Genomic DNA, 8,928 nt, shown 5'->3' with positions numbered 1-8,928 from the left:
CTAAGTTATGTGACAACTCTTGAATTCTGCATGTTACCTGTGAGGCGAACCTGGCGAAGGTCACTTAAGCGTTTTTGTTATCAGCACATGGAATGCCAAAATAGAACGTTGCTTGACAAGTATAACTGGAAACATGTGAATATGACTTCTCTTGTTTATGTTTTTCGTCATAAAGATTGTGACACTCCGACATTTAAAACAGCTGTTTACTGCTTCGTCATCTCAACCCTTGTTTCTGCCTGCGATGCTAGACTAACCATTCATGAGGTTTGTAAATGCATGTGTGATGGCTGTACTAGAAGTGCCTGTAGTGCGTTCTTCCTCGATGTAGATTTAAAATTTACTGACTTTTGTGCCGTGCCCTGTAAAGTGTACAACTTTTGCACAGACGTAGTCAAAAGAATTGTTTCTGTGCCATGCTATAAGTATGCGCATTGTAGTTTACATTTGCATTTTTTCAAAGCTTCGTTTTTTCAACTCTTTCGGCTTCTTTGTTTGGCTATCTTTAATAGATTGCCACATACCGTATCTCTGAGGTCATGGCATCAGTGAACGCTTCAAGTTATGATTACTTGACACCTTACGAGCTGAGCAAGCGTTATCAGACAAAAAGCACTAACATTTCGTTTCTGCATCTGAATGCTCGATCAGCTCGAAACAAAAGCGATGATATATCCGCCTCCCTTCCCAGCTTTAGCTTTACGTCTGACGTTGTTAATAATTTTTCCAGCAGCGCATGCCACACAAGGACACAAGTCGAGGAAACACACACACGAGCGCTGGCTGAACTGCAACTTTATTTCAGAAAGGCGCCAACCTCTACATATATACCCTCAAGGAACCGTCCACTAGGGTAAAACCTCAAATCACTGCACGTGTCAAGCCACAAAGAAGAAAAAATATTTAAGAGTTAAGCATACAGTAGGCAGGTGACCAAGACCGCAAAAAAGAAGACAGATTACCAGAAGCAGCGAGAAGAAATTATTTCAGTTGCCCTTTTTTCCTGCGTAACAAGCAGTGGGCAGCAATCGTTTTTAAAAGTGGTAAAAGCACAAATCGCGGTAACGAAGCATGATGATGACCGAGGCGAAAAACATCTGAAGTGCATGAGAGCCAACAACTAACACGGCTAAAAAAGTGGTGGCAAATGAGATGTAAAAAGTGCTAACACGGTGACTAAAAGAGATGAAACCGAGGTACAAAAAGGAGAGTAAAAGCAAAAGTAAAAACGAAGGAAGAACTACCGGAAAAAACCTGGTCAAACCACATAAATCTAGACAGGAACGCTATCTCTTTGTTTGAAAGTGAAACAGAAGGTGCACTAACGCATTCACTCTTTAGGTTACAAATCTTGGCTGCTTCTATTATTTCGCGAGTCAGCTGGTACGGGCATTTCTTCAGGATGGTTGTTCTTTTGAACATAGGGGTGCATTGCTCATTAGAACCTCGTTTGTTAAGTTTGCAATTCTTACAGTGCACTGGCAAGTTCCAGTGCACTGCAAGAATTGCAAACTTAACAAACGAGGTTCTAATGAACAATGCACCCCTATGTTCAAAAGAACAATCATCCTGAAGAAATGCCCCTACCAGCTGACTCGCGAAATAATAGAAGCAGCCAAGATTTGTAACCTCAAGAGTGAATGCGTTAGTACCAGGGTGTTGAACCGGCATTTTTTCGGGTTCGGTTCGCGTTCGGGTTCACGCCTTTCGGGTTCAGTTCCGGGTTCGGCTCCAGGGGGCCATTCCGTTCCTGTTCGAACCGGTTCGGACCGTCTCGAACCGGTTCAAACGGGTTCAAACGGGTTCAGGACAAAAAAAAATTAGAACGCAGATGGGTTTCAGTGATATGCGTTTTCTTTTTTCTTGCACATCGCTATACAAAATAAAAAATGCAAAGATTTGTTTACGAGAACATAACACTGGGCTAGTTGGTAACGGTTGCTTAAGCAGCGCAGTAAACAGGACAAACGGAAGTCTGGAGACGACACACACGCTAACAACTGGTTATTACATTCTCGGAAAATATATGAAGTGGCAGGACACATTGAACAATCCAAAATACAGAAGAGCAAAGATTACAACTAAAAAACCATACTACGCATGTGCATCGTAGTCTAGTCATGACATCTTTTTCAATGAAATTCGAAGACTATATTCCATAGTAGACGCCACTCCCCTATCTCCTGGACCTCACACAATGCCAAGAAAGCCTGGCTCCTTATCTGCAAAACTGATGTATGGTGAAGCAAAACGCCCATCTGCATGCTTCCTGATCATACAGGCCTCCATAATCTCCCTACAAATTCGATCAGGGTGATGAAATAGGAGACGTCTTTCTAAGTGGGGAAGCAGATGAGTGTGTTGCTTCACCATCTATCAGTTTGGTGGATAAAGAGTCAGACTTTCTTGGCATTGTGTGAGGTCCAGGAGATAGGTGAGTGCCGTCTACTATCGAAGATACTCTTCGAATTCCGTTGAAAAGGACGTCACGACTCGACTGTGATGTGCATGCGGAGTATGATTTTTAAGTTGTAACCTTTTTCTGTTTTTCTGGCGTTTATTCCTGTGTCCTGCGCCTTTTCCTAGAATAAAATAACCAGTTGTTAGTCAGCGCTCGTGTCGTCTTCTGTCTTCCTTTTGTCGAGTTTACTGCGTTACTTGAGCATGCAAAAATTGTTTAATACGAGATGTTCCTACTTTACCCATTTTATTTATTGTCTGCAGCAAAAAGACGAATTTACGGTAAAAGCCGAAAAATGAAATGAACTCGAAATTAATGAAAATTGGCTATGTATATACGCTATAATCCACCTTATGAGGTGTAGGATGAAAAGCCGATACATTTTGCAACTACAAGACCCTCCTGCTTGAGCAGTTTGGGAGACCCCGTAGCGCGAGTAATAGGTCTCCCTTGAGGCTTTAGTCAGTTGGGACTTTCTCGTACGCAGTGTACTTACGGGGCCCCAAAATTGCCGCCGCACGCACCCTCTACGTTCCCGCGCACTACTGAGAAACGAAACGAATGTATCGGCCCGTATACATAGACAGACACCTTTCCGTCACACTAAAACTGACTTGCCAGTCCCCCCTCCTTTACTACATGGTAAGAAAATGTTCGAGAATCCCTCCACCGCCCATCCCCCAGCCAACGAGATCCTCGTGGGAGCACTGGCTCTCCCTAACATCCAGAACTTACCAAACATATTTTATTTAAATCACCTATTCGACATCGCCTTTGCGACTCACGTTATATATCCTGAGCCCCTATAGCTCAGTTTCTTCAAAACTCAGCTAATCGTGGCTTCTCGCTATAGTAAAGTAAGAAATTTGTTTGTGATAGAATGTTTGGGACCTTTCCTGGGGCGCTATCAAATGCAACCTTTGCGCCCACAGAAATTTTTGCGCCCCTGATAGGGAGATAAGGAGGGGTTAATCTGACATGCACCATTTGTCCACAAACTTGTTTCAGGAATTTATTTCCAAAGCCACAAACATCCCCCTTCTGGCAGCTATGCTTAATAGGTGAGTAAGTGCTTGCCTGTCTTTTCTGGACATGCTCGCGAGTGCTGATTCATTCGGTTTTCTCACTCTTGGCTTTTACTTACCTGTACGGCCTCTCCACATGGCAGATGACAAATGTTGCGATCGGTCATTACTTCCCCTACCTATACATCTACAGCCTTACTTAAACTTTCTTGATACTAGAGTATTAAAGCGAAGTCAGCGGATGTACAGTGGAGCCCACTTTAATGGCCATAGATATAACGAACGCTCGCTTATTTTGAGCGGGTGTGATGAAACCGTGAAAATATGCATAAGGGCAACGGAAATTCATCGCAGATACAGCGAACAACTCTGGCCATACCACTCGGTTATAGCGAACGAGGTGGCGTGGTGAACTACCCCGAGGTTGTGGAGGTCGCCCTTCCGCTAATCACGGAGATGAAATAGCGCCTCCCAACCTTCATGACACCGCCCCGGAAAGAACATGTCAACCAAGAAATGGAATTAAAAGGCGGCACTGCCGTGAGCACCGCTAACCGGAAAGTCCGGCGTCCGGTAACACATTTAAAATTCTAATGTAAACACGGTAACCATGTGCTATAATTCTCTATTGAAATAGTAAGTAGCCGCCGGCCACACCCGCGTCAATGGCCAACGAGGGCGATCATTGCCAACGCGTTTGCCGGCTCGGCAAAGCATCCTGAGTAGAAGCGCGGTGCGCGTGAGACAGGGGCATCGTCAAAAGCGAAGCTATTGAACAATATCGCGGATCAACTAAAAACAGCGATTAGATAATTTTGAAATCCTTGCTGGCCATGCCAGCCACGTGGTATGCATAGCCTGCCCAGTCGCCTCAATCTTTGGCGCCGTTGCCATGTGCAGGCATTATCATATAGCGGACAGTGCAACGGATGCATTTTGCGCCACTAGCGCTGCCCTACTTCGTCACTGGATCAGCCCAGTAACGGCAGAAGAAGCTCGAAAACACGAAATCTGGATTGCAGATTTCTGGCAACGCTTTGCTGATCTATAGCCGACCGGATGTTTCCTCGGATAACTATACGTTCCTGCGGACCACAAAGTCGCAGAAGCGCCTGCTCTGACGGAGACATTGAACACCAAGTGCGAGATCTTCCTACTGCCAGGAATCTCATTTACGTGGCAGACCTGCCACCAGTGTCCATGCAGACTTCAACCATGATTAGTTATACCCCGTCCCTAAATTTGATAGTTGACAGGAAGGTCTCGACGAGGATTAAATGACTGCGCTAGGTAGCCTGGAAAAAGCCGCGGCAGGCTCTGCTTTTCACAAGTAGGCACGCATAACGCAGCTTTGTAAGAAATAATTGCCACTTATAGCGGCCTTAGTATTTTTGGCTGTTGTAGAAAGAATCCACTTGCTACGAACATCAGATATAACGAATGGAACCTGCGGGACCATCCGGTTCGCTATAAGTGGGCTCGACTTAGCTTTAATCGGCCAAAAAAACCTGTTTCACCTTTCAGACACGGACCTTACATGTTAGGACGTACCTTCGTGCCCACAAGAATACAGCACCATGACAAAAATATCATTTTATTGCTGAAATTGTTTCTCGTTGCTCGCACAGGTAGAAATGCACTGACCGCGGCACAAACGCCCCTTTAGCGCGAAGGTATGGTTTGGTTTGGTTTATGGGGTTTAACGTCCCAAAGTGACTCAGGCTACGAGAGACGCCGCAGTGAAGGGGTCCGGAAATTTCGACCACCTGGGGTTCTTTAACGTGCACTGACATCGCACAGTACACGGGCCTCTAGAATTTCTCCTCCAAAGATATTCAACCGCCGTGGCCGGGGTTCGATCCGGGCCGCAAAAAGTACATATAAGTCGCCAGCCAGAGAATTCAAGATCGAGCAGTGAGCGAACAGCGGATGGAGCCACGCGCTGCCGACTGGCAGCAATTTTTTCTTAGAAGCAGAATGATTTGAGCGAATCGGCATAACGAAATCACTTCATCGTAGTTACATTGCATCGCAGTAGCATCTTTTTGGGCGTAATCACTATCGCATTGCCGTTTTGTGTAATAGGTATTTAATTTTTTCTTTATTAGTACATCTCCACCGTTGCCAAGAACCCGCCTTTCGTTGCTTATTTCCGTCGCGCGCAAACAAGACTATGCGAATTCTAACAAAAAAAAGAAGCTGCACCAATTTATGCATCCTTCTTTTGGTAATACTAGTAGTAATATCTCAGGTTCAACGTGTCGAGTAGACATTGGGGCTATATGACAGACGGTTTAGTGGAGGACTCCAGATTAACGGAGACCAGCTGGGGATTTTCGACCTGCGACAGAGCACGTTGGTTTTTGTATTTTTCGAATCAGCAGCCGAGCTCCACAGCCATTGAGTCATTTTTTTTATTGCCCTACAGGCCCATCGTGAGGGGTTTTATTTAGAACTTGCTGTCTAAGACAATGAGCGCCTACAAAAGTAAATGTTGCACTACCCACTGCGGTTGCTCATTGATTAGGGCGCTCGGTAACTTGTTCCGTGTACCTGGGTTCGAACTCGGCCCCGGCGGCCAGGTTTCGATGGAGGCGAAACGCAAAAGGCACCGTGTGCTGCGCGATGTCAGTGCACGTTAAAGGGCAACTGCGCCACTTTTTGAGAACTTCGCGATACTCAAGGATTCAAATCTATATAGGCTGTAGGTACAGCATGCTAAGTTTTTTGCACTACCATTTAAAATAGTGACGTAATCGACGATTAAATTTTGCACTTCTCCTCACAGCAACAAAGGAGTGCGAGGAAGTTCAGTGTGATGTCGCGGAAGGTATGATTTAAAATTACTGCTGCCGTCAGCCACGCCGTGCCGTGCCTCGTTGGACGCTTCCAAACAACGTTCGGCGGGCTTTGACTTCGGTGCCATTCGTTTTTTTTCCCTTCAAAGCAGGCGTTTATGCGTTTGAAATGTACGGATACTTTCGATGACGTCATCATGCGTCCCCCACTTAGCGTTGTGCGCTGCGGAGAAGCTTGAAGACCGCTGCAATTTTAATTGGTGATTACGTCACCGTTTCAAATGCTAGGCCAAAAGGACTTCGCATACTTTACCAGGAAGTTTCACACATTCGACCTTTATAAGCTCGTCGATTTCTAAACCATATGCAGTTGCCCTTTAAGGATCCCCAGCTGGTAGGAGTATGTCGTGATCTCCTCATCATGGTCTACAATTGTACAGCCTTTGTCAAAAGTTTGGAGCCCAGGGGGTTTTCTTGTGAGCCACATGTTGTCGTTCTTAATGACTTACTAGGGCTCCAAATTTCCTGAACGTGAGAAGATTTCTGGTACTGCCTCCTGCAAAAAATAGGAATTCCACGAATGCTCCTGAAGTCCAAATATAAAGCTTAAAAGTGAATCCCCTGGGCTCTAAACTTTTGAAAAAGACTGTACATAAGTACCTTGCTCTCAGTTTGTCGGCGAGTTGTTCGTCTGTTCCTTGAAAGTCGTGGAGTGCCCTCCTTAAATTTCTGCTCTGTTCGCCTTTGGTTTTATTAGGCTCAATGAGACACCTGAGGAGGCTCCATGTACCTTTCGTGCTGAGGGTTCCTTGTAGGGAATCGCATATAGATATCCAGTTGGTCAAATGTTAAGGGGAATCCCCCAAGGTGGAGTAGATTTGTAATAAGGGAGTAATTACTCATTGACATCCACCCAAGCGCAGCCATACGGCTACAAAGGTTCGATCCCCGGACCAGGACGAATTTTTCTTTAACTGCGAAGTTTCTGAGAAAGCTGTATAGCTTTCCTTTGTAGCCGTATGGCTGCGCTTGGGTGGATGTCAATTAGTAATTACTCCCTTATTAGATATCCAGTTGGTTTTGGCTAGAGACCATGCGTACTCTTCCGCTTGTTTTGTTAGCTGGGCAATTCTAATTTTAAGCTTACGGTAATGTTTTTGTTTTTTCCATCTCTTAGTTAGAGATCTCCTGGCTTCCCATAAGTGCAAGAGGTGGTTGTCTACTGCCGGGGTGCTATTGGCGGTCTGCAATTTGTGCGTGAAGCGATTTTTTTTTTTCAATTAGCGTTTTGGCGCAATCCTCATAGCTTGCCGCGTCGACACCCAGTGCCGGGGTTTCCACTTCCCTGAACTTCGTCCAATCTGTCAGGCAAGCCTCTCCCCTCCTTTTCCGTAATTTATTTGATTCTAATGCGATTTGTAGGATGCACTGGTCACTGCCGAGAGTTTCTTCTGTATTGCGCCATTCGTAATTTTTAGCGTTCCGGACTAGCGAGAGGTCTGGACACGTGTCTCTAGAGACGCTGTTTCCTATTCTAGTCGGGTACAGCGGGTCCGTGAGGGTGGTTAGTGCTGCGTCGGCTATGGCTGCGGCTAACTTCCTGCCTTTTGCGTCCTATTTATGATACCCCCATTGGTAGCTGTGCGCGTAGAAATTATTCTGGAGCCCACCCCTACTGCGCCTGTTTCTCTTTTTTCTTTCCCTCCCACCTTCCTCCCTCTTTTACGGCGCGGTTCAGGTGTCCATCAAGAAGTGAGACAGACTGCGCCCTTTCCTTTCCTCAAAAACCTCCATGACAACATTGTTTGGTCCTCGCGCTAATATTTCGTCTATTGGCGGGAAATGACGCAAAGAAAAGGAAGGCATTCTCAATGGGCACTAAAATGACTCTAGGCACCCAGTTTTATTGCGTGTTTTCTCCTTTCAAATGACGCCATAGATATTAGAATACATGGATCACCGTGTGGTATTCGCCTACTGCCACAAAATAATTTTTTTCTCCCATGCTGTGTCGGTTTCATCAACCGAGTGATGGCTTTTACGTCAGTTCAACATTAGGTCACGTGAGGCTCGGTAAAACTAATACAAACGCTGATACGTTCTTTTGACTTACTGTAGCACTTATATCAGCCGACTTCAAGACCTATAATTACAACGAACGACGTTTCAGCAGTTATTTTGCCTTTTTATAGCACCTCACGCGGCCTAATTTCCACTACACGTCACAGCCATCATTATGTTGGTGAAACCGAAACAGGGTCAAGAAGAAATTCAAACATAAATTATTTATTATGTGTTGGTGAATACCACGCGGTGCTCCATGTACACCAACGTCAAACGCATCGTTTGAAAGAGAAAGCACGCAAGCAAAAGTTTGATGTCTATAGTACTTCACTGAATGAGAGCAGTCCTAACATTTTAATTAAAGATTCACGCAAATATGTAAAGGGAGGAGTAATAACTCATGATTTCACATAAACCTGACGTACAAGTGTTTATAATTCGCGGCAGTACATTACAGAAGCGTCAATTTGGCTTCTTCCCAGGCACCAGACCTCCTGTAAATTTGCTGACGCATACACTGGGTATCATTTTCGCACTTCCCAGCGCAGACAGCTACGGGTGGGTAAGTCTATGCGATAGA

This window comes from Amblyomma mixtum, chromosome 4, assembly GCF_055824585.1.
Source record: "Amblyomma mixtum isolate Tamu chromosome 4, ASM5582458v1, whole genome shotgun sequence".
Lineage (NCBI taxonomy): Eukaryota > Metazoa > Arthropoda > Arachnida > Ixodida > Ixodidae > Amblyomma > Amblyomma mixtum.
The sequence above is the reverse complement of the archived record's forward strand: the minus strand, read 5'-3'. Positions refer to the sequence as shown.